Here is a 26,897-nt window from a genome sequence, read left to right as displayed (position 1 = left end):
CAATTTTCTGTGTGAATTGTGTTCAGTGTTTTTTATTTGAGACCCATTAATTCAGTGGAGTTTCACTAGGAATTTGCTTGGCCCCGTGACATTCTATTCATTGCTATCAGTCCATTGGGTAAAATAATTAGGTATCTTCATTTAACCATAATTTAAATTGGCATGGGATGACAAGATGCAAATTGAATAGCTTTCATGTGCATGGCATACTGAATAGGTTGATTGCTCAGAGTCAGATTTTAAGCTTTCAGAGCCATCAAGGAGGCGATGTGGTTAAAGTCTTCTGTTTTTCAAAGATTTCAACATCCAGCCCCTCGTAGGTTCTTTCTTAAAATCCCCGTTCAGGCCAAAATGTAAGAAATGATGATATATACACTGTGAAGTTAAGTAGCGGAGTCTCTAATTTGTGCATTCTTCCAGACCATCCCCTTTTCCTATGGGCTGAACTGTTGGCCTTGGATCAAACTCCCAGGGCCTTTTCTTCTCTTCCTTGTAAAATCTGTAAATATGTCACTGTACATAATATAAAAAGCTTAGCATCCTATAAACCACCTCCCGCGTGTGTGGCTTTGTTTCAGTAGAAAGGATGAGGGCTGGAACCTACTTTTTTGACATGGAAATGCGTTGAATTAAGTTATATCCACTTTGAGTGTGGCTGACAAGGTAGTTTGTAATGGTTTGTGATAGTCTTTTATGTGTTTAAAGATAGTCTGCACACATATGTGGAGAGAAGATGTCCTAGCAAGGCAAGATGACTTTGACTCAAAAAGGAATATTCAAGATTAAAGGAAGTTTTGGGGTAAAATAATGTTGCTATTGAAAAAGACTGATGCTAGCATGAGGGACTCTTAATTACGGTTCCCATCTGTGCTTGGAAAAGGAGGAATTATAGCTTTTCAGTTCTGTCACTATATTACATTATAGCCAACTTTTGAGCATTAGATCTCTAGAAATTAAGGTGACACGTTTTAGTTCATGTAAAGAGAGTCTCCTTGTTAATCAGACAGTATTTCATTCCTGGGTGAACGAAATTGAAAACCATCTCCAGGACATTATTTCTATTGTTCTGACCAGGATAGATATAAATCCATTTGTTAAATAATGTCAAACAGATTGAAATTGTATCTGTTTCTTTGTTGGAAATTCAGTCTTTTTGCGAAAGCAGAATTATTTTGCACTTTAATTTGAAGTTTCATGGGAAAATGAATGTTTCCTATATTTGGAAAGATCAAAGTAAGAAGTATTTTTCTTTATAAAACAAACATTTTGCATAAGTCTACAAACAGATTTCTGATACCCAGCTTTGTTAAGGGAAAAATGGTAACCTTGAAATCTTCTCATTGTCTGTAGAGTTCCCAGTTTCCTAAGTAAATCCATGCAAAGAAAACACAGAATCACTGGGCAAATATGAAAGAATGACATCCTCTGCTTCCCATTGTTCTTAACTTTGAGTTAGCAGTGACCTTTAGCTCCCTACTGGGATGCAGTGGAAATTTTATGAGGCCCCATCTTACTTGCCACGAAAAGACAACACATTTTCAAAGTTATCTATTTACCATAGCTTTCTGCCTTTACGCTTGAGGTTCTGGTGTGTCTGATACAGTTTCATCAGACAAATAGCCTCATTAAGTGCTCAGCAAAGTACACTTTCCTGGTATGGATCTTGTTTGGAAAAAATCTATACCTATGTTTTAGTTATAGTACACACACACGCACAAAAAACAAACAAACAAAAAACCTGAATATGATGTTAATGTGTTCTGTATTCTGTTATTTGCATTGCCAGATAGAAGCTGTATTTGTACTGAATTACCATGCTTGCTTCTCAGCTGGCGCTGAAGTGTAGAACTCTATTTTTGCAACAGTGGTTTTAATTCCGAGTTTTTAAATGCATAAATGTATCCGTGTGATAGGTAGGTGGGTCAGGATCTGTGTTCAGCTTTGAAGCCTGAGTCTGCAGATGTGTATTTTGTCTTTTTGGAATACTCTGTCTGCTGGTTTAGTTTTTAAGACTTTTTTTTTTTTTTTCGTAATAAAACTTTGGTGAGAAATTCCACAAATGGTTGAGGACAACCACACCTAGTACTTTGGTAACTTGAAGCAAAAGTGACTTGCTCCATACACTCCTGCAGTTTAACTGCTGATGAAGCTGTGCTTTTCCACTAGCTGTAATTTAGCAATAAATAGCTCGGGGGGGGGGAGCAGTACCGGGATGTCCATGGGTACTGGACCCCAAAGAAGCTCTGCCATACACTTAAATGTAGATGGCACTGGGATTGCTGGCAGGATGTCTGTTTCATTTTTCAAAACAAAGCCAAGAACTATTTTCACATACTGAAGAAGTTTATTGGAGGGTCAAATTCTGACTAAAGTTAGTTGTTCAGCCCCTTTAAACTCTGTGGGCTCGAGGGACGTACCTGCGGCAGGGCTTGGACTGCTCTGTTTGCCTCTCGGTAGTGTAGAAAACAGCTCCCTGTTGGAGACAAGATTTGGAAATGAAAATAGTGGCAATAATGGTTGTACTACGGACAAGTTGTTTTCTGTCATTCCACAAAGGCATCAGTATAACTTCAGTAGGCAAGTTCCTGGCTATACTGAAGCTACTGGCAAAGTTCTTAAAATTTTCAGAACAGCCAGAATTTGGTCTCTGGTCTGTAAGTAAAACTTCCCTGGATTCTCTTAAGTGCAACCAGGGTATGTGCCCTTATGGTTGGGTACCTTGTTTTACGATTGTTTAATCTGTACTAATGCAAAAAACCTCCAATGACAGATACTATTAACTGTCTAATGATGGGAGTAATGGGATAGCAAATACTTTTTTTTTTTTTTTTTTTCCCCAGCTTCATATAACAGTGGGGGCAGTTATCAAGCAGTAGATGTAGAAAGAATATAAATTGCTATGGTTTCAGGTCATAAACCAAGTCTGAGAGACTATTGCTTATCTTTAGAGTGCTGGCTGTGAAAGCTGAAACTTTGAATTTGTTGAAACCTTGAATTAGTTGGAGTTCAGGAGGCTTTATTTTTGTACAAGAAGACTTTATTTTTGCACCTGTGTTGTTATCCAGTTATGTCTGAAGTGCGCTGGGATGTGTTAGGATGTGCTCGGTGTTTTCTGGTTGTAGACGATCATTCTGTAGACAGCCCAGTGCAGCGGCGTGGCCACGGCTGGAGGTACTGACCTGGTCAGAAGATCCAGGCTGCCAGCGGATATTGGGCATCTCTTTGGACGAGTCGCTGCATGCTTCTGCTTGCATGCTTGATCTTAATTGTGTGTCATGCAGGATCAAGGCCACTGTGTACCCGGGAACGTGAGTTGCTCTCAGATCAAACTGTGTCCATGTAACACAGTGCTTTGTCTCTATCTGCAGTCAGCAGAATGTGCTTTGGAGAAAGATGTAAGAGTTTATTTAAAGTTACAAAAATGAGAAGAGTTTTTCTTGTTCCTCTTCTGGACTGAGTCTGGACATACTGATTTACTTCTCATTTTTCACAATTTTGGCAAGTAGTATGATAATGGTATCTTCATTTTATCTCCTTAAGACTTGGTTGCTAAGTTGACAAATGCAATAAAAATATTGTGCTCTTGGGTAGAATTTTTTAAATGAATTTTTGATTTCCAAACCCCGTTCTGCTGTGGTCGTGCACGCTTACCACCAACACGCCGTCAGCATGGAACCTGTGTGTATTGGTTTCTGCACATCCTGGTGTGGGCAGGGACCAAGGACAGCTGATAAAAGCATTTAAGAGATTGCAAGTGAGATGAATTGTAACCAAATATGGGGTTATATTTTGAAGATATAGGAGGATCTTCATGACTGGAGAAGCTAGTTACTTTTTTTCATACATGCAGCAGAGTATCCTGCAGATGGATAAAAATGTTGAGGGGTACATTGATACTTTAGAGGGACAAAATGTTTCTGAACCCAGGCAAAGAGGGTTTTGCAAACCCAAACAGCTTTTGTTTTGATATCAACTGCACTGAGAGGAAGAGTAAGTCCTGAAAACTCAGAATCAAAGCTTCCATTGGTTCTGCTGCAACTCTTAATTGACTTAGTATTTGTTTTGCTTTTGCCTTTTGCTGTCAAAGTGATCTGTTTTCTGCAGAATTTCAGATAAAAGGGCTGTTCTGCTTATGCTGACACTGAGCCGTGTTATCGTATGTCCCCAGTTCTGGAGATGATGAGTCTTGTTCCTTGCTGCTCAATGCCATGGAGCCAAGATCTGTCACACAAGCGGTGGTGCTGTCATTCACAGCCCCTACACCTCATAGTGATACTTTATTCCCCCAGTGCATAATCTAATTAGTATTTTACCTTTACTGGTGTGTGGAATCTTTAATTTTGGGGTAAACACATTTTTTTTTTTTTAGGAGTGATTTATGTTTTCTGAAATATTATTGCTTATTACAGCTTGTTAAAATGAACATGTTAGAGCAGTAGCTTATTGGGAACCAAGGTGTCTCCAACAAGCAGCTCACGTAGTCTTTTCCACAGTACCCTGCCTCTGGCACTGGGACTGGGTAGCAAGAACCAGCTTCTAGGGCAGAAGAGAGATTTAGGTTTTGCGATCCTTGTTAATAATAATGATAAAAACTCACGAGGTTCATGAAAGTGCTTAGTGCAGAAGCTGACCTAATGCTCTCACACCTGGCTTTGCTGAGAAAGGAAAGGACAGGGCTTGCCTCTGAAGGACAAGCAGTAGTATCAACCTGTTGGCTTGGTAAAAAATACTGAACATGGAATTTTGGTGGGCATTTTTACTCATGGTGCCTAAAGCTAAATAATGATGCATTAGTTTATAATTTTTACTGAAAGAAAACACAGTTCTGCTGTCACTGTTCATATAATGTTTTACTTGTTTTCTTTTTAATCAGTGCAAAACTTCAAAGTTAGAGTGGGAGAAGGAGCAAGCCCTGCTAGTGGTTGATGTGAGGTGTGGGAAGTCTAACAGCTTGTCTGATCCCAGACTTAGCCCCAGGTCACAGGGTAACCAGTGAGATCCATAGCTGAACTGTCAAAAGAATGTGCTGAAAATATCATCTCTTATTTTGCCAATTAAACTAAAAAGAACTTCTTTTTGAAGGCTAGACAGCTCTGAAGTTTTCTCCCAAGCTAATTTTGACTGTTCTGATTCCTAGCAGCTCTTACAAGGGTCTCCCATGCCCTTTGGGGAAACTGGCTTCTGCTGTACTCTGTGGGACACTGTTCATGGGGTAGATTTTGCCTCATGGGGTAACCTTGCTGGTCTCAGTGAAGTAGTGAAGTTTAAGGACTGTGGAAGAGAAGGAAAGCTGGTACTGATTCAGTGAATGGAGTTTTTTTCCTTTTCTTCTGTGAGCCTTTGAGCTGTGATAGTAAGTACAGGCTCTAGGTGTTCAGATATAGATGTGATGTCCGACCCTATTGCATGTACAGAAGTTATATGGGATAGGAGATGCCTCCCCTGATACCTTGCACTGCTCTGCATTGCCTCCAAAGTTTAATCGTGAGGTCAAGAACGGAGACCAGCACAGAATCCATCTGATGGGATCTGGTGCTTGACTTGCAGGTCACTATGGCAAATGCTTTTGCTTTTAGGTTGCAGAAGTCTCCGCTGTGTCCACAGAAATAATACAGAGCAGGGTCTCCTTTGAAATCCTAGATTTTTTGTGTCCTTTCCCTGTTTGCTTAGGGCAAGGAATCTTCACACAACAATGGGAGCAATTTGCCCTAAAAGGTTGAGAAACAAACCTCCTGTATTTTGCCATCATCAGTTGGAGCAATGGCACTGTCTCCATTACTTGTTTTCTAAAGTGTGTTTAGCAATGAGTCCATGTGGTCTTTTGTCCTTTCTTCATGGATGACCTGCAAAGAATATGATTCCCTCTCAGGAAACTTGAGACTTTTGGTCCCTTGAATTTTTCCCCAGCTGTCGGGCATTCTGGCTGGCTGATCAGAGAAGTGCCCAGTTGCATCCAGAGAAGTGCCCAGTTGCATCCACTCATTAGGATTCCCTGTGCCAGTGCTGTTGCATTTCAGGAAAAACGCACCAAGGAAGAGCACCCTGTTGGTTGTGTCTGAAAACAGCTGCGATTCCCTGGCTGTGGACAAGCACTTTGACTGCATTAGGATCTACTTTCCCTTTACCCCTGTAACAATACAGTAAGTAACAGTAAATACTTATGTGAAATGTTACGTGGGGATCTTTAAATGCTTGGCTACTGTTAGCTTCATGCTATTTTGTAACAGTCACGAGGACCTCTAAAGTACCTCATTCCCTTCTTTTTCCCCCCTCCTTTTGCAGAGAGGTCGGTGTGGGTGAAGGGCTTGGCATTTTTTTCAGCAGCTTTCCCAGCACTGGGAGGTCCTAAGCCAGCAGGTGGAATTCCTAGGAGATTTTCCTAAAGGAGAGATCTCCATGGCTTGTTCTGAAATAGCTTAATGATTTTAAGGTAAACCAACAAAATAATTCATGGAGAGGGTTAAAGCATGGCAGAGTATTGGCAGGGTGAAGCTATAGGGTTAGCTGTATGGCTAACAGCACTGCACCTCTGCAGTTGTTGGGTGCTGCAAAACATCTTCATGTCCTTAAGAGTCTGAGTCATGTTTGGGAAACCTTCACCTCTGTGCTGAGGAATGAATTGAGGCTGGTGTTAATGGTTTGTTTAAACACAGGTTCTTAAACACAGATGAATTGATTGCTGTAACTCGGTTTGGTTACTACAGGCATTTTTGTCCTAGAACAGGTGTGAGCAGGCCATCCAGAGGAGTATGTATGTACAAGATGTTTGTCAATTAACTTGCAGTTGGTTTAAATAGAAAACAAAAGCCTAGCTTAGAATACCCTTAGGTCCTGTTTGTTTTTTTTTTTTGTTGTTGTTGTTTTTTTCGGCATTTAGTTTGGACAGGGTCTTTAAGTGCTAACCTGGTTCAGGTGCAGGAAAGATAGCAGTACATGTTGAAGTGCTTTGTTCAAAGCCGTGAACAGCAGTGAGGAAAATAAATTTAGGGAGTACAGAGCAGCCTGGCCTTCATGATGCTGAGTTTTTCTGCCTTCATCTGAGTAGGACAGGCCCCTCAGCTCATGGCTGTCACGTCAATACACCCATCTGCAGAACTCAGTCCCAAGCGCTTGAGGCTTGGATCTTCACAGTTTCCTCAGGAGGCTCTCCTTCCTCTCCCAAATCATATGTTTTTCTGGAGGTCAGACTATCTTAATAAACCGTTGCAGATCGTTCTCAAGTGATTATGCATCTTAACTTTCTAAAAATAGAAAAAAAAATAAAAAAAATATGTAGCTTCCAGACACGCTGGGATAACCAGGGGGCTTTCTTCAGACACTTGGGGAAGGAGCACCATCTCATCACATGAGCTTTCAATTTCTCGGTTCAGAAAAGTACACAGCACTTTCCTACAGTGCATAGCTGGGCACTTTCAAAGCCTGCCTCTTCACACACAATTTTTGAACGATGACTGTTAACTAAACTTGGCTTAATTAAGTTGACAATTTCACAGCTACTTTGAACAGCTCATTATCTGCAGGCTACAGCGTCTCTGCAGCCAAAGCTCCACAATACATCACACAGTGAACCTGCTGACAGGAGGGTACAACTTCCAGCTCGGGCTTCAAGAGATCAGATTTATTACTGCAGTCTTGCACCTTCTAAAACCAGTTAAGGCTCCTTTTACAGATGCTGAAAATACTTTGATCTGTAGTGTAGTCCTACATAGTGCTGCCCACTGCAGATACCACTTTGCATGTTGAAGCCAGAGCTGCTTTACATATGCTGCCAAACTGATAGCAATGTTGGAGTGAGGACAGTGGCTGGGCTTGATTTTCATGGATTGCAGCTGCTGTGTGTTAGTGATAAGAGATCTACAGCATTTTTTATTTTTAATATGCAATTCCTTGTTAGAGAATAGTTCGCTGATACCTGTGTATTTAAAAATTAATTGATTTGGTTTATTCTTGTGCTTTGTCCTTCCCCCCTCCCTGCTCTGATTGTGCAGAAAATTTAGTCTTGCTGAGAGCTGATAAAACACCTGCTGAAGGTAATGGGTACTGAGCTTTCTGACTTTAGCTAGCTGGGCTTCTTAGCTTGGCCTTGGAGGAAGAGTACATGCTGTTCCACAGAAGTCTGCAAACCTCTGCTGCCCACAACCCTACTTTGAAAGATCCCATCGTATGTTACAGAAGCAAGTATCTAGGGTCTGAGATATAGGCTCCTCCTTTCGCCTCTTGCGTTAATATTGCCATGGTCTGTCCGTAATGTTTGTGATTTCTTTCTGGCACGGCTAGGGTAAAGCCCTACAGTAATTGCAGCAATACTGATACTGATGTGCTTGTGACTGCATAGTTTATGCCATTTGAGAGTATGAATACAGTGGTATAACTTCTGTAATAGAAGATTTTTCCTGTGTTTCTTGACATTTCTGATTTAGGCAAAGTCTTAGAACAGCCAAGGCTAGGACTGAACAAGGAATGTTACCTAGCCTGGAAATGTCAGTGAGGGCGTTCAATTTAAAAAAAAAAAATATTTTATACTGGCAAAATCCCTGTTACAGATATAGTGATAGCAGGGAAAAAAATTGGCTAACCTATGAAATTCTAATATTCTAAGGTATTTGCAAACCTTTGCTAAGAAAACACATTTTTTGTCAGCAGAGCTGCGTATGCTAGGCCAGGCAGCAGAACAAACACAGGGAACAGTCCTTGAATCAGGACAAATAAGTGATTGTTAATGGCCTTTGTCCTCTGTTGCTGTTTTTGTGCTTTTAGCATTGGACACTTTGCTCTTCAGAACTTGCTGTAAGTATGGGGCTCTTCATTCTGCAGCTTCAGGTTATTAAGAAAAAGTTGAACTCTCAGTTAATTAATTGCATTGTTTAGTACTCAATAGACTGTTAATAATTATCTCCTGAAGCTGTCCTAGTTTTGTGTTTAAGTATGTGACAGATGATTATTGTACAGAAGATACCAATTTACTAGGTATGATTTGGTGGCAATTTGATAGTAATGCAAAAAGGCTTATGATACAAGGGCTGTGACACCACAGCTGCTTCTGCAGCAGCAGAACAACTTTCCTGATGCTTGACCATGTAACTTCGGCATCCACATGGTCTGTAGCTGATCTTTAACTCCTTCAGTTATATACAGTGGAGGTTCCTTCCTGCAGCCCCTTCTGGGAGATGCAGTTCATAAAAATCATTTCCTTTTGCTTGCTTTTGCCATTGTGCTCTACCTTTGGTTGCCATTTTTATGTTCCTAATGCTCCTATATGCACCTATAATTTCATTTTTCACAAGCAGTATACCTCGTCTCACTGATGAATTTCACATCAGCTTCTCTTTCAGTACTTATTTTTATTTTTTTTGTGAAGTGCTACTGTTGGGTTAAGGTCTTTAAGGAAAGTCTAGCTTCTTCCCACCCAGTGGCCCACAACACTATCCTAGAAATGACAATCTTTTTTTTGTTTACAAAGAAACATGGCTAGTAAACAGATCTCTCCCTGAAATTCTTTATTTAGTACACACAGTACACTGTTAATCATTTGCACCAAGGTCAATAGCCCTTAAAATGCCATTATTATAAATCAATATCATATTGGAAGAGTATTTTCATAGCTGTGTACACAAAATCAAACCAGAAAAGCATTTTTTTCTCTAACTTCAACTAAAAGGCAGTAAACTTCAATCTAGTCTGCCATACTAGAAAAATTGTGTTTTTTATTTTTTATCAGCTTTCAAAATTGCAACGCTTTTTTGTGCTTAAAATGTTTTCCTTGATGACATTTTAAATTGTAGGTATGTTTTTGTGTTGCTTAACCAAAAATAAGTAACATGTTGTGGGCTACTTTTTTTTTTCATAGCACAAAGCATAAATAATTAGTTGATGTTTACATTAATTATAGTTTGGGGATATGAATTTTACTTATCTAAATATGAAGGGAGACTGTCATAAATGACATTAAGCATGGACTCCTAGTTTTGCATGACTCAGCTGGTGCTGACACATTTCGTAATGAAGATTGGACATTTTCCCTCTCTTTTTGTATCCACATCAGTTCAGATAGTTGCTGTAAAAAGGGAATACTTACACAAGTAGCTGTGATCAAACTGAACTTTGTTCTGAAATGGAAAATGATGACTGCCTGCCGGTGTCTGGGAACTACCCATGGCCCAGTGATGATGGCTCACAAACTTTCCCATGTTAAACTATAGATAGGAGATAACTAGTTGGAAATGTCAGGAATTGTTTCCTTGCTGGGAAATTGCTTTTCTGCCTTACTAGGGATCTTGATGTGGCTTCCCAAAGTATTGAAACACAAGCTAGTTTTGGGGCAGCTTTCTATCTGACGGGCACTGAGTGGGAGGAATCATTACCTTTCCTCCAGACATACTCCCAACAGCTGCCATCATTGCCAGCTCTTTTTTTTTTTTTTTCCAATGGCCATGGTCTTGTGCCTCTAATGTAACTAACTGCTATTTTACATCTTCCAGTACCCTTGAGAATTTCCCTCTCTCTCTTGCACTCCCAGAGCTGGTGACCATTACAGAGAGTACTGCAGGTGGTCTGTGGGTGCCTTCTTGCTTATGGAGCCACATCCTGTAACTCCCTACTCTGCAGTCGGGTTTTGGGCCACCGACCATTCCTCTTTGATTTCTTGAGAGTAGTGTCAGTAGACTGAGAGAGGCCTGACTTTCATCTTGATTGCACTGAGATGGGGAGGCAGTTTCATGTAAGTGGTGGTATGCAAGCAAACAGAGCGGTGTGCCAGTCTGTTAGACAAAGCCTCTTACTTATATCTTTATACTCATACATTGGAGCTTGAAGCCCATAGAACTACCTGTAAGGCTGGTTTTCTTAGAGCCACTATTAGCTGGTTTTGGCTTTTTTTTTTTTTTTTTTTTCCCTTCCTTTCTGATACGGCACTGCCAAAAACTGGAGTGTGGTCCGTAATGGTTTTAAAATGCTGAAAATTCTGGTGCCATGTTAGAGCTGCAGTGTGCACACAGGGTAGAGCACAGGTGAATGACCCCTGCTGGCTCGGGGAGCTTGGTGCTGAACAAAATGTTCCGGCCATTTGGAAGCCAGCTGGGTGTCGGTGGCTGGGATGGTCATGGTCATCATTAATGCCACATGCAGCCAAGCGTAGAAATGACATAAAATATGTAATAAAAGGAATTAATATAGGTGAATTTGTAATGTCGCTACGACAAAGCCTGTAAATTTAGGCTTAGCACAAAGCTATGGCAGTGTGTATTGGTGCAGGAGCTTCATCTAGGCAGGAGATAGGTTTGCTTGTTGTAGGGAAGCACTTTGTTGAGCCAGCAATCATTTCTTTTATACTTTATAATATGCCAGTTCAGTCCATGGGAAATAAACCTAAAATCTAATTATTGTGCATATTTTATTATTTGTTCTTTTCCCCTCTTTTTATATTATCTTTCCAGAATACCTCGCCATCTATAAACATTAGGCTATTACATTTTTGAAGCTCATGACAGCATTTTCCATAGCTGTGCATTAGCTGGCATTTGCAGGGTAAATGCCCTCCAACCAGAAACTAAGCAAGCTCAGTCTCTGTGGTACACTAAGTCCTCATGTGCCCTGGGATCAAGAGTCCCTAGTCTGTTTTCATGTCACTCACATGATGTTGTTTCACACTTGGAGTACATCAATGGGTCAGCACTTCCTTGCTTTTTTGAAAATGCTTCTCCTTTTAGGAAAAGCAGTTGCTTGATTCTAGCTGCTCTTAGTAAAATAACAGCTTTTTAAGGCTAATAAGTGTATATTTCTAAACTTTTCAGCACCTTTCCAAGCAAAGGCTAGTATCATAGAATTAGAAATTACCTAACAGTAGAAAGAAACTTTAACAGCAACAGCAAATGCAGCACAGATAAACTTATAGGGCTTCCTGGGAAAGGCCTTCAGTATTTTCAGAGATTGCTTTACAACCACCAGATTCCTCTTTAAAAATTCATGAGCTCGATCACATTGTGCCCTAGCAGAAATTTTTGGAGTATAGAAGGATGTTTTACTTAGTGACTTGTGGGTTTGTGTTGCTCAGGCAAGAAGATAAGATGGTCAAATAGAAACTTTGAAAGATGTATAATGGTCAGTCAAGGCCACTGTATAACTTGTCTGCTTTGTGACAGATAAGCAACTGGAGTGCAAGGACTACACACGTTTATTAGTCTAAAAATTCTCATTTAGCTTTGTCTAAATTGCAGGAGCATTTTTCTGTGCCTAGAGCTTTTTTTCTTTCTTTTTTTCCCCCTAGATGCAAATGATAGCCAGTCTTGCTGAAGAAAAGTGTTAATCAAAGGCATAATCAATGTGATATTTGGGGAAAAAAAGGAAATAAATATAAAATATATTTGTATAAATATACAAAATATGGAAAACTGTCTCATTCCAATAGTTCAGAATGACTGACTGTACAGCTGAGTAAATTCTGTTCTTGTGGGTGAGTTGTTGGGGAGGGCAGAGAGGAGAGGGCCATGCTTCAGTGAAGAAAACTGGTTTGGGAAGGAAAATGAGTGATGAAACTGGCTAAGTGCTGCTGATGGTACTGCCTTAGCGCCATCATATTTATGTTAGCATGGGGTAGCACATGTAGCTTGTAGATATCTTTATAACTGGTTTTGGTAACCAGTCCAAAAAGGTGGAAAGAATTAGCACTAACAAGAAATCCCATTTTAAAATGTAAACTTTCTGGGACAGGGATCATTTTCTCCTGTATGTTTATAGGGCTGCTGTGCAGTTCAGTGCTTACATAATACAAATGTAAAAATAAAATAAAAACAGTGATGATGATGGCAGGAAGTGGATCCTCTGTTAATTCACTCTCCATAATGACATATGCTTTTCTTTTTAAACTCATTCTCATTTATGCATTAGGAGAGTGCAAGAGTTTCATGTGCAATTAGAAGTAATTTAGTTCAGTAATAGATGACTTGTTCATCTGCTGGCATAATTAATGATAGCACTGGTATTCAGTGTCCCAGTTATTTATAGTTTTAAAAAAATAGCACTTAAAGCTATCAGACTGCAGTTATCAACAGGAGGTGAAATTAAAAAAAAAAAATCAATCTTGTTATGTACAAAAAACGCATTGCTCATTTCCATATATTTGCATGGATATATTTTTATAATCAAATGTATTTGGAATGAATTTTAATCCCTGATGTCTTAAAGTAAAAAAAATAAAAAAAAAAAAAAAAAAGAGAGAGAAAAGCGTGAGGACAATCCACGCTGGCCGTGCAGAGCTGTTTTCTGCATCTGATTTTGCAACCGCACTCCCCAGTACACGGCGTCGCCCTCCCCGCAGTGCCCTGGCTGACGTCAGTGGTGTTACCGCGGGTGAGCCGGAGCCCTCCCAGGGCAGGACACAGCAGTCTAGGGGCAGCTGAAAGCGAGCCAGCCAGATGAATTTCTCTCTTCATAGAAAGTGGTTTTCCTGACCTGTTGCACCGAGGCTGAGAGAAACCAATGGGTCTATCAGAATAAAATGTATCCTGATGTTTTAAGCTGAAACGTTTCTGCTGGTTGCTGAATTGGGTGTCTCTTAGGAAACAAGATATACTAAACCCGAACTAGATAAAATATGCTGACGGTATTCCTTCAAAAACAAAGCTGGGGGGACCGTTCACCACAGCCTCCTAAACCCCAGCCTTTGCAGTGCTCCGGGTGTTGGCTGGAGCAATCCCTTGTGCTTCCTGGGGCTCTGCTGGCCGGACAGCGTGGGCCAGGAGCCCTGGTACTGCAGCTTCCAGGGTAGCCTGAGTGCTTGAGATGGTAGTTCTGGCAGTTAGAAAATAAACAGGAGCTATACAATAATTGAAGTACTTGGGGTATCTTTGGTAAGATCTGGGACCCTAAGTGAAGTACAGGAATCACCTGAAATAGGTCTTGATAGTAAGATATTCTAAAGTATGGTCTAAACCAGTATGGTCTGAGCTGGGACTTCAACTTCTCATAACAATTCTTCTCTTTCTTGCCCGTAAAGGCAATGTCAGCCTATGTTCTGCGAGAACAGTCCCCAGCGAGTGGCTGAGGTGGCCAGCAGCACTGTCTGCAGCAGAGCACTGACCTTAGAGGGGTCTAATGCCCTGGGGAGAAATGGTATTTGTTTGGCTTTTAAATGATTAAATTGGGATTAAGTTGGATATGCAAAAGACTGTCATGTATTTCATGTTCTCAGCTCAAAGATTAAATAACTGTTTCCCAGGATGTAGGAAGAAATCTTGATATGGACCGAAGAGCAGTAGCCTTTTGTTTCCAGGGAAGCCCAGGAGACTTGTGTCTCTGATCCAGCTGCAGAGGGTGTTGTTCATGGGAACGGCTTTGTACAGCTTGATCCTTCCTCGTCTGAACCAGTGAAAAAATCTCTCAGGGTATCTAAAGAGCAGAGGTAGGGTACTAATACGTAGAGGAACGTAAATGAGTTTGGAATGACCAGGCCAGCCTGGGTTAATGAAGTAGGAGAGCTTTGTAAACATCAGGACTCATTTGTGCAGAGTACTGCGGTGATAGAGCTACGCTGCTTCCAGTACCAGAGCAAGCTAAGTCAGTGCTACCTTTGATACTCACTGCCCTGTGTCCTACCGTGTTGATTCCTTCACAAAAAGTTGAGAAGATCAAGCCTTTAATGAGGTATGGACAAGAGCCCACAGCCCTTTTTGTTCAGTGCAGCCTGGACAAGGGCTCTGAGACCACGGCAGGGCATGGCAGCATCTCTGGCACCACGGGACGAGACTGCCTGTGCAGCTCCTGCCAGGAGCACACTAAATCCCAAAGACTGGGGAGTCCAGTGTGTGGGAATCCTACAGGGAGGTCAGCAAGCCTGTGAGGGGTTTTTCTATGCTTGGTCTTGTGATGGAGGGATAAATTGCTGGGCAGTGGCAGAGTTCAGAGTATAACAGGGCAGAGCTCAGGCTCTCCAAGAAGCTGCATACCTCTTCTTCCACGTCTCTTATCTCTTTGATTGTTCCCACATGATTTTGACATACCTTGGTAATATTTGGAGCTCTGTAGCTTGTGTCTCCAGTTGCATGTGCAAATGGTGTATGCAGGCTGGCGGAAAGCAAAGGGGACAGGCTGTTGTTACCCTGCTGTGGGATTGTTTCCAGAAGTGACTGTGTAAAAATGACAGCAGGAGGTTCTTACACTTGTTCTCTCTCAATCACTCTCAGATAAAACTTTGCTTAGTTTACAACTCAAAAGGTGATTTTTCTAACAGCCAATATTTCAAACTCTCACATTTGGGTTTGACAATCAAGCTGTTTTCTGTCTGAATCTTACTTCATTGCCAGTAATAAAAATTCCAGCTCGCTCAGCCATGGTTATATTGGTTTTGCAGAGCTAACAGTAGTAAAAGCTTGTTTTTGTCAGCGAAGTTAGCAAGATTAGGTCTCAAAGAAATGTCACCACGGCAACAGATGTATAGGAAAGTGCTCTTTCTTGTTGGTGACTTATCTTGGACCAAGCACTACTGAAACAACTAAGTGCTTGTTTTACCATCATCAGCCTTTGCTCTTTGCCTTGCCTAGGTAAAGGAAAAAGGATCACGCTGTGAAAGTGTTGTTGAGGCTTATGCAACTGTGCATTACTGACTATTGCAACAAAAATATTCCACGTTATAGGACATACCTCCTTCTTCCTTGGTTTTAGTGCCAATATTTGAATTTTGGACATTAAATCACCTATTATCAAGCAGATTTTTTTTTCTCATGGAATTCTGAAAGCTCCACTTAATTGCTGATGGGATCCATTCTTGTTACAAGCGCTCTGTTTACTATTATTTCCTTTCTTCAATAGCATCATGCAGTTTCTATTCTGATTTAATCCTTCATAGAGGTGACAACTACATTTTGAAAAAAAAAAAAAAAAAAAAAGAAACTTTTTGGTTTATAGGAAAATGCAAAATATATCTGCTTAACTTTAATCTGTTTACTTTGCAGTCTGTCACCGGAATTATCCATCTTCCCAGCCTCCTGCTGTTTGTCATTTTCATACTGTTACAGAGATTGTTATCAGCAGACAAATGCTCCTTTGAAGTAGGAGTGTAATTTCAAAATCTTGTGTACATTAGTCCTATTAACAAGCATCTGTTATCTTTTTCCCTTTCACTTTTATACTTTCAGATGTGAACAAGACAAGTATTTCATAGTACCATAAAATAAAAATTTCACAAATTGAGGCAGTGTCTTTTGAAGATAGAGAAAAAGCATATCAACAGTGGAAAAGGCTGTTGCTGCAGTAGAATGATGTAGTCCCTCTGTGATAGCTTCCCTGATCTTCTGTCTGAGAGGAGTTGTGGGATGTCTCTCGGCTTTTTAATTGTGGCACTTATTCTTGCTTATGGTGGTGCAGAAGGCAAGGGAATTGATCATCCCAACCCATGCAAGAGCAGAGCCTGTGCAAGCTATCCTACATTGCCACTGTTGGTGCAAATAAATTGCTGTTTGCAATGAGAACAAACCTTAATGGAGAAAAAGCAAACAGAAAAGATTACAGTATTGTAAATCAGCACGTGTGAACCCTGACAGTGCAATTTGGGGCTGGGGGAGGAGAATGGCTTTCTGTTCTGCATGGACATGGCCTAGCACTAGGCCTTGACCTGAAGCAAGGCTGCAGCCTGCCACCTGACTTGGCCTGTCAGAATAATGTGTCCATGTCAGGCAGGCTGCCTTTCATCTGCCTTCGTGGATCTCGCACGCGGGCAGGCAGCAAACTGTGGGACAGTTGAATTGTTTTAGTATTTAATTACTGTTTTCTGGAGGTACTGAAGCCCATTTGTTACTCCATGACTGGAAGGAGCCTGGTGCATGTGCTAAAGCTGGACATTCATCTGTTAAATGATGGCATACCTGGGTACACTGGTAAATGCCAGAATTTCTTACATTACAGCTGGAAATACAGTTATCACAAACTTGAAAATATGTTATTTAGTGCTAGTGAAAAATAAATTTCTGCATTATGACAGAAGAAGGGATATGGCCTTCCAGGGACTCCATAAAAACAGTGTGGTTGATACCAGTAGGAAGATTTCATAGTCTGGTTTCTTTGTAGACTGAAACATCTTTTCCCCTTTAACCAAAGGCACTTTTCTAACAACTGAATCACAGAATATCCTGAGTTGGAAGGGACCCACAAGGATCATCATGTCCAACTCATGGCTTCACACAGGACTACCTAAAAATTAAACCATGTTTCTGAGAGCGTTGTCCAAATGCTTCTTGAACTCCAGCAGGCCCGAGACCGTGGCCACTTCCCTGGGGAGCCTGTTCCAGTGCCCGAATGTAGTGTGCCTTCTGAGTTGTAATTCATGGAGAGCAGATAGGAGACAGATACATGGAATAAATGAGATGCTGTTAGCTTGTAGCAGGAGCAAGATTGTGTCTTGCTATGTAGAGAGCCATGCATTTGTAGTCTCCTGAGAAACCAGTGAAGACTCCTCCAGCAGGGCATGTTTCAGTGGCTGGCAAGTATTTATTATGTGTAGTGTCTAAACTCTTCAGTCTCTAGCCTCGTTAGAGGATAGACACCCATGTCATGTTTTGGAGTCAGTGTCTCCATTAATTAGAGATTCAGGTAATATTCACTTGAGGGTTAAACTGCTCCCAAAGGATTATTTCCAGTGTTGTTTTTCTTCTGCTCTTTCTCCTCCCCAGTATATTTGTTCTGCTAAGAACCTGTTTCACCCCCTGATGGGCTTTATGCCCTACCTTCAGGGACAGTGTTCATTCCTCTTTATTGCAAGGACTGCATTGTCCAACAGAAAGCCCGGCTTGCAGCAATGAGATAAATTAAAATGGGCACTTATTGGTGTGAGGAGCTCCAGACTGAACCGACTTTGAAGCTGTTTCCCAACTGCCTGCTGCTGGGTCCAGCTGTGTGTCCTGATTTGGAGCAGGAAGCATCATTTGGAGATTATTTTGCCTATGAAGTTTGTGCTGTAGAGGTTGTTAGTCCTTGCTGTTGATTCTAAGCCCCAAGCAGATCAATAGTGAACACAGGAACATAAACAAAACCAAATTAGACACTGCCAGTTTGAGGTTTCCCCCTCTGTGGGGCCCTTGTGGTTCATGGGCTCAAGCTGTGAATCAAGGCGACTGTGTTGCCACAGTGATCTCTTAACCAATGGCAAGTGTTGCGTTCCGTAGGCTCAGCGTGGCTATTTCATTAAATTTGGCAGAGGAACGTGATTTGCTGGGATCTTTCTAGCACTGCTAGTTTTTCTTGCAAAGTTATCAACTCAAAGGGCTCCAGTGTCTGGGTTCAGTGGGAATTTGGGGTTCGTTTTTTCTTTCTCTTCTTTAGACCAAATGTGTTCGCGTTCCAGGTGTAAAGTTTTGGGATGCTAGTGTGATTTTTTTTTTTTTTCTTAAAAGACTACACAAAACAGATTTTGCACTAAACAGGCTTCCTTTTATAGTCTCTGTTTGTTACAGACTGAGGCCATTTCAGTTTACATTTGCCCCATTCCTCACAGTGAAGATTATTACTTTCTTTTGCCTTTTCCCCTAATCTGTTTGTTTATTCCCATATATTTCTGGAATAGTTTAACTAAAGCTGGGAGTTCAGTGAAACTTTCTGGCTCAGACTGCCTCATGCTTCTGTGCAAAGTATCCCTTCATGACACTCAGTTTGCTGATACCCTTCCTTTGGAAAATGGACTCTTTCCAAGCTTTTTTGGGGAGCTGCAGGAGAGGATACCTCACATTCTTCTTCCTAAATCATTGTAAAAGGCTTCTTCCTGGAGAAGCTCTGCAGGCTCCCACAACCAACAGTACTGAAAACACGCATGACAATAGATATCTCTTCTGATCAATGTATTTTTTTCTTTTTTTTTTTTTTTCCTTACTGAATTAAAACATGAGTACCCAGTGCTGATTTAGGAGATAACACTTTCTGGATAAAGCAGCAGCCAAGTGGCATTTCTGATGATCTGTATAGTGTACAAATACTCGGAATGAATATCTTAGCTCTTCCTTTTGATGCAGAATTAACCTTTCAGCTGACACATCTGTGCTTTTGGGATTATTCAGATATAGAAAAGTTTAGAAAATGGCCAACATATACATCTTCAGTTTTTTGCTCTACAACTTTAGGTAGCTCAGGCCATGTACACATTGCTAATGAGAAGTGATAGACTTTCAACTGTGCTGTCAGAGTTAGGGTCATTGGCAGCAGAGTGAAGGAAGGCTGCCAGGTACCTGCTGTCTTAGCTGCCTGGGAGAGCAAACCCTCCTGGATCAAATGGTGGTAGATTCTAGGTATTAAAAGAAGATGAGTTTGTTAAATTAAGCTTCCACGTTGTTTCTAGTGGCTCTTAAGGCTCTTGAACCATTTGGAGGAAAAAAAAAAAAAAAAAAAAAAAAAGAATAGTTAGTAGTTCTAGAGAAAAAAATCATAATTCTGGACATGAAAAGCTATTTTCTGGCCCTTGCAAACTGGATAAACTTCTGTGGGGTGAGTGCTCTTGTTTGTGTATGTGGCTGATTAGCATCAGCCCTCTACCCAAGATTGTTGGTCTGTGTCAATCACATGTGGATCTAACGAAAAATGGCATTCTGCAGCCAAGTCCAGTTTCTGATGACTCAGTTGGTAGGGTGTGCAGCCAAGATATGTGCCCTTCAGTGACATGAAAACCACAGCCGTTTGTGGAAAATAGGGCTCTTTTCCTTTCCATAAAGCAAGTGGAGCAAAAGAGTTTGCAAATATGGCATATTTTCTAGATAATAAACTTGCTTTTTAAGAGCATGCTGTGAAAAAGAAAATAATTTTAAAGAAATGTCACTAAGAAAAATAAAGCAATTTATAAGTGTATCCAATTGGGTCAAGTTCTTACTTACACAATGAAGAGATGCAAAATGTCAGTGTGTGGTGTTTAGTAAGAAGCCAGTGTAAGAAAAAAGTTAACTCGTAGGAAAAAAGATTATACAAGGCTGTGAATGTGTCCGTTCTCTTGTCTTAAAGTCAGTCAAGTCTTGCTCTTAACATAAACCAAATTTTGTATTGAAATTATTATATCCATAGAAATAAATAGTAAGCTGATATGTTTTCTAACCAAACAGAGTAAAAATTTATTCCATGTCAGGCCTGAGATTTAAAGCAAAACAATTTTAAACCAAAATGATTTTAGAAGGACATAAATCCCTTATACATAAATAATTTTTCCCAGTCACTCAGCACTAGCAACATTTAAACCAAATTCTTTTTGAAAAATACTGTTTTTGTGTCTGAATTATGAATGATCAGCATTTCATCATGTGTGAGTACACATTTGTTTGCTAATGCATCTTATTGAAAAAGGAATTTTAAACAGGCATATATCAGTCTTTTTGCATATACCTTGCACTGCAGATAATTAACTATTCTAAAAAAGGATTTTTTTTTTTTTTTAAAAAAAAGGAAAAATGGAAATTTGGAAAAAAATGTGTCTAGACAATCTCCGTGTTCAGATAAGCTTTAGAAAAACAGCAGCAGGAATGGGTTGGGGAGGGAGGAGGACCAGAGGTGGGGTAGCCAAGAGAAAGCCTGTGCGGAGAAGGAGCAGAGCCGCTTTGGGTAAACTCGTGGGTCACTCGTGCAACAGCCTGAATCACGCGTTTGTTACAGATAACTCCGGGTTAGGCTGTGAGAGTGTGGTAATAGCCTTGTCGGTACTGTCTGATGCAACGGGAAATAATTGATGCTCAGACCTTCCCCTCTTTAAGTGAAATCTGTAGGAACTTTGACAGGGATGCCAGGAGTGAGGAAAAACACATTTGATTGTGTTTTTCCCTTTAGTGTACATGCTTAATTCAGTTGTTGGGTGAAAGTGCTCTGTGCCACAGAGGAGTTGGTCAGCAACTGATAAAGTCAGGCTAGAATTGTAACAAAGCTACTTTTTGTATCTTTAAATAAAAAAGAAGTTTTGCCTGAGAAACAACATCTATCTCTGCAGTTAAGCAATAGAGTATTAAAGGTAATTTAAATCTTTAATTACTTTTAGATGTAGAAAAGATTACGTTCTTGGGATGAGTATAAATTACTGAACTTTTTTGCAACTTTTGCAAACAACATCAGCGTTTTCTTCTTTTCTGTGTTAGAGGGATATTCTTAAACCCAGTGTCATTTGCCTTTGGAAAAAAAGGAATGTCTCTTTAAGGACTATGAAATCAGAAGCAGAAGCTAATGCTACCTGGATGAGAAGAGCATTTCTGAAATAATTTTCTGTGTTTTTCTATAATCCCCCCCATCTCTTGTTGCATGTTTTCTGTTGTGTAATGGTACATATTTCTACTCAAACTCAGTCAGCTTTTTAGCAAAAATTGGACCGATTGAATGTCTTGCTTTCTTAAAACAGTGGATTCTGGCTTTTTTTTTTTTTTCCTACTTGTCTTCTGAACTGTCAGCAAGGAAGATTTAAGGACTTTCAGTAGAGGTTTAAACGACTGGCTTTCTATAAACATTGCAGCTTTCCAGTTGTATGTGTAATGTTAGACTTGCTGGTGCTTTGTAACAAAATCCCAGACTATTTATTTCCCTCTTTTTAATATTAACAGAACATTTTTGAGAATGGAAATAACATCTTATTATACAGAGCTCTGAAATTTATGGCAGTTTGTGATGTGCTTTAGCTACCTTAGAAGCTTTGTGTAGACAACCAAATCGTAATTTTTAATAGTAGTGCTACTTACGGCTTCTATTTTTAAATTATTAATTTTTTCCTTCTGATGTTTTTAACCATTCTGTTTATCTTAGAGACTTCAGAGCTATCCAGTAATACACTATTAAAATAATAATCCTGATGGCTTGGATATCTGGACAAGGTCTCTAATTTAAAAGAAAAAAAAAAAAAATCCAGATTTTTAAAACAAGGGATGTTACCTAATCTTTCCCATATGGACATTTTGAAAATGAAAAACAGTTTCTTAAATAGTAATTCTTCAAATGCAGGTAACAACAAAGCTGTGAATTTGCAAAAACAACTGAAATGACATGAAGACTCCTGGAAGAGTTTGCCATTAAATTAGCTAATAGTACTTGCATTGCCGTCCAGAATGTTGCTTTCAAAGTCTTAAATAAAAACAGTAATAAAGTAGTTATATAATATGGTGTTAGTGAAAAGGGAGATATCCAGAAAATACTGCCTTTAGGAAATGAGTTAATTAGTGAGCTTTATTTCTCAAACTCTAATTTCTGAGATATTTTTGCAGTATCAGAAGATTTTTCTTCTGTTATGGAACTATGATACGGGCAATGATTTTGTCCTTTTATGCCAATATTCTTTTAAAATTAAAACAATTGAAGGGTGTTATCCTTGCTTTTCTACATATAATCCTTCTGTATCGTACCTACTACTTGGCTTATGTTTTTGTTTTTGTTTTTGTTTTTTTTTTTTCTGAACTAAGAGAATTTTCTTAATGCCATACATCTGTGGGAAATGTGCTGAGACAATGGAAGGAGTGATGGGTCAGCAGCCAGTTTTTTCCCAGTAGTGCTCGTGTGCAGCTCATCTAAGGCAACCTGGTTTCCTGTCCTGTGTAAAAAACTGAGAGACCTCACGAAGCTGAAGCCAGTAAGGTTCAAATGAAATTGCTTTAAATTAACCGAGGCCAAAACAGACGTAATTTTATAGGAATTTATTTTATGGTGGGGTTTGTAGAGTCATTTGCTGTAAATGTTTCCTGATGCAGTACACTAGCAAGCACTTTTTTTGTTTTATTGTTATTTTATCAGACTTCAAGCATTGGCTTTAATTTGTCGTTTTTGGTCTGCCTCAGGGTAATGTGTGTTTGTGCTTGGCTGTGTGTGAAATCTTCAGCCCAATGGGTTCCATTGTTTGTAGGTGTGGTACCTTTATGAAAGACTTATTTGGCCTATGTTAAAGCCCTGGAAATGTTTCCTGTGAAAATCTGTAATACCTTGGGACCAGGAACTTGACAGTTATCTGTAGTTTGGTGGGTCTAGGCTGTCCTGAAGAATTGTGTCTGATGTGAGGCTCTGTGGAAGAAACATTGGGCAAGGATTTTTTCTTGATGGGTGGCTCTCTTTATTAGTTTTGTTTGTTTGTTTTAATTTTCTGACTGTAAATATTTTTCTATCATATAAATGATGTTGACATTATATGGGAACATGCAGTGGGAGGAGAAAATTAACATTAGATTATTTAATCAAGGGAGAAATTGCTGTATACTGTACATTTCAGTAAGCATGCTGCTCACAGGGAAGGGAAAAACTGCAGAAGAATTTGAAGAAATCACATTTGTGTCAAGTTCCACTAATGCTTGAGAGGGATGTGCAGAATATAATTACAAAAATGTGATGTTAATAGGAAACACATAATTTAATCTTTTTTACTTTTTATGGCAGCTAATAAAAAAGAGCATTCTGTGTATAAATCCACATATATAATGATTCGAATGTTGCAAGAAGTGTATTTAAAAGTAAACCGAAATGTTGGTACACAGAAAGTTATTTTTAAACTTCAGTAAGTTCTGTTCTCCATTGTTTAGAAATACCCAAAGGAAATGGCTGTATGTAATGGATTAACAGTTTATACATTTTCCTGTCTACAGCTGAAAAAAAAATAAAATTATTGGTGTATGGACTACGAGCACTCAGTATCCAGCTATAAATTTCACAGACTTTAATTTGTAGTGATTATCATATCTCTTCCAAGTATTTAAAGCCTGTTTTTCCTTTATGGTATTGTGGACTCTTTTTGTCAAAACGTATTACTAACGGGTAGCACATGGCAACTGGATTTATTAAATAACAATTTATTAAGATGTCATTAAAATATTACAGCCAGCTGCCAGCCGCGGAGCAGTTACAATAGTCGTAATGTGCGTGTTGAAGCTGTGGGCTACTCCTCAGCTTGGGAGCTGTCATTTTTATACATTCCGTATTTTGAAAACCTTCTGCCTTTCAGCCCTACTTATTTTCATTCCATCCCGTTCCCCCAGACCAAAATCTCACCAAGCAAAACACCCAAAAAGACAACCTACCCTTTGGCTAACGTGCTCCTTGCCAGGACCACAGATAATTAAAGACTATCGGGTTCTGTAAAGAGTCAAATTCAGAAGCGTTTTTATTTTTTAAGCTCAATCTCAGGGAGAGCAGAGCGTTATTAGCGTTTTACAGACTTCATTTGACTCAAACAATTTGGGCCTGTTCCCATTGACCTAATTAGAAGCAGCCCCGGAGCAGGGGTGTGAGGCGCCGGGCCTCGCCTCCCGCCTGGCCCTGGCGCTGCCGTCGCGCGGCCCCGTGGGTGCAGAGCTGGTGCGGGACCCACAGGAGGCCCACGGCAAAGCGAGCCTGGGAGCTGGGGGGAATGGAGGCCGCTGGCGGATTGAGGCCGCGTTGGATTTATATAATGCGATAATTGTGGAGCAAATGTGGCTCGTTCCCTTTTCGTTCCTTGTTTTGAATGCCTCTCTTCAGAGTGTTTGAGTGTTTTATGGAAGACCTTTTGGTTGGCTGGAAAAGGAGGACAACATCTCTTTCTATAAATGGAATAATAATTGCACTGTGTGCTGGCCAGCAGCGGCCAACATCTGGATCCTGGTTATCGGTTATCTTTTAATCATAAATATGTAAAACGTCTTTCTTCTCAGTTGCTCTTTGCCAGAGCCCAAGGCATAGTCAGGAGGGTAGAGTTATTGGCTGTGTGCTCCTCCCCTGGAAAATCGGGGAGAGAGATGGCAGAACAAGCAGTGATGGCAGGTCAGGGTGGCATTCTGACTGCACGAATGTGCTCTCGAGAAATTAAAAATTCTCCTCGTGCTGTTCAGTAGCATTTTTACCCTTGGATGTTTAGGAATAAATAAAGAATAAAGAAAACGTGTGAACATATTTTGGATGTTGAAAAGAAACACATTGCACGTCAGCCAAAGGTGCAGCATGGATGGTGAAAATAAGCTAGATCTGGGCAGAAGGGGACGGCACAAGTCTCGCTCCCTCCCTGGGGCTGAGAATGGCTGTGCTTCCGTGCCACTCCACATCACTGCCTGCTGATGAAGAAGGATGTTGGTGAAGACTTCTGTGTCTCTTTCCTTTAAAAAGATTGTGACTCTTTCTTTGAAAGGTGTAATATCAACTTGAGTGCAGCAGGTACTTTGTACTGATTTGATTTGAGCAGAAAATAAATCTTTGCCTGAAGAGGAAAAGTGTTAAAACTAGTAGTTCCGTAACCTAGCCCTGATTCACAGAGGATGTGAAGCCTCATAAAAATTAATTCCTAATTAGTGTAAGAATTTTGGTTGGAATATGATCTTAATGCATTCCCATGTTGGAATTTGCAGTTATGTATTTTAGGGCTTCCTCTTCCAGTAGCAGGGTGGTGGTGGTTGGCTTTCTTTTTTAGTAGCCGGGTTGGTTTTAACTCTTTTTTCTTTCCTTCTGTGTATCAGTGTAACTAAATTGTTCTTAAATCGTTGTCAGTAACGTGCCAGCTCTTTAAAGAAGAATATATTGATTTGGTGCAGCTTAATTTACTGGAAAAGGATGGGATATTTTCACACAGAGTTTAGTTGCTAGCACTTAAAAAAAGTTTCAAAGGCCTGTCTTTTTTAAATTTGACCTTTACCTTCTTAATCTCGAGGGAGAGAGAGGCTGGAAAAGCAGAGCTGACTTCTGCAGTTACGATAAACAGACATTTATCAAGCGTAGTCTGCCTACACGCTGGGTTGTGGAAGCCCATGGCATCACATTTCAGGTGAATAGAGCTCTTACTTAGTGCTCTATCCCACAGAAAATATTTGAGGTTTTTCAGTCTATACAACCCTAAAAGATGCAGATTTCAGCTTTGCAGGAGGCTGACTGGTGTAAGGGGAAGCTGGCCTGCTGTGGAAATCTGAAGCCAACACTTCAAGCATCGTCAGCTCAGGTTTGGAGAGTGGTACTCACAAACCCATGCTGTCAGCAGGTCAGCCACCACCACGTTGGAACCTCTTCCCTTGGGAAGGTGCTTGGGTCTCCCAGGGCTGCTGGGCAAGGCTGACTGGGAAAGCTGGGCGGTGGGAATGGACAAACACAAGCGTGGGACACACAAGACAATATGGGGAGGGAAATGAAGAGAGAGCTCTGTGGTAGTAAAAATGGAAAGAAATTCAAATAGGCAAAGTATTCTGAAAGATTGGAAGGCTTCTGAGGGAAATGAAAATCAATTGGAGAAAGTGAGCATGGAGAAAACAGATTAAAGCTGAACAGAAATGCTAGAGAAAGTGCATAGAAAGGAAGGAGAAAACTGGAGTGTATCATGTGCAATATGCCCCACATGAAAAATAACGAACCAAGGATTTGGTAGTTGCTAAAAGAAAAAAATCTGAACATTTCTGTCCTACCTTTGGTTGAGGGGAGACCTCAAACTCTATGCTTTGAATACTGCAGAGCACACACACTTTTTTGAGTATTTGCCATGGGTAGCCTTTTTTTTTTTCCTCTTCGTGGACTGGCAGCTATGGAGATTCATTTCAAAACAGATCAAAACTTTAGGAAATGTGGCTGCTTTTTATTTTAGTTCTAAATCTGCTTGTATGGAAAAACAGTGGAATAAACTCTTCAATTTAGAGATAAAAAAGGATTCTCTTTGAAGGGTGAAACCAATTTTTTAAGTTGAAGAGATGAATTATCTGGTGAGAAAAGTTTTTCAAAAAAGTCCAAATAAATATGCTTTGATAGTGGTGAGGCGTTTTAACAGGTGGGTGGATTGAAGTAGATTTAGTGTGCTCCTGAGTCTGCACTACCAGAAACACAACAGCATTGCAAAAATCTAATCGCTGAATGATTTAATGTGAACAGAGTCTTAGGAAGAATTATAGCCATATGATATCATTCTTTAAGGATGTCACCAAAAGTTGAGTCCTGAGCAAAAGCTACTGTCTCCTGCTCTTTATCATTCTGATCATTGCTGATTT

The 26,897-nt window shown here is 40.1% G+C and overlaps 1 protein-coding gene across 14 annotated transcripts in view; it reads left to right on the top strand.

Moving 5' to 3' along the window:
* Positions 1-26,897, top strand: part of PDE8A (phosphodiesterase 8A) — a 139,603-nt gene that overhangs the window by 6,577 nt on the left and 106,129 nt on the right. For 2 of the 14 annotated variants that reach the window (XM_084532125.1, XM_084532121.1), the window contains exon 2: positions 22,386-22,552. The exons of the other annotated variants lie outside the window; for them this stretch is intronic. The gene's annotated coding sequence lies outside the window, so the exon portion shown is untranslated. The remainder of the gene's footprint in view (positions 1-22,385; positions 22,553-26,897) is intronic. 14 annotated transcript variants of the gene reach the window in all.

This window comes from Aythya ferina (assembly GCF_964211825.1).
Source record: "Aythya ferina genome assembly, chromosome: 11".
Classification (NCBI taxonomy): Eukaryota; Metazoa; Chordata; class Aves; order Anseriformes; family Anatidae; genus Aythya; species Aythya ferina.
Note: the sequence above shows the minus strand (reverse complement) of the source record. Positions and strands in the feature narration are given on the sequence as shown.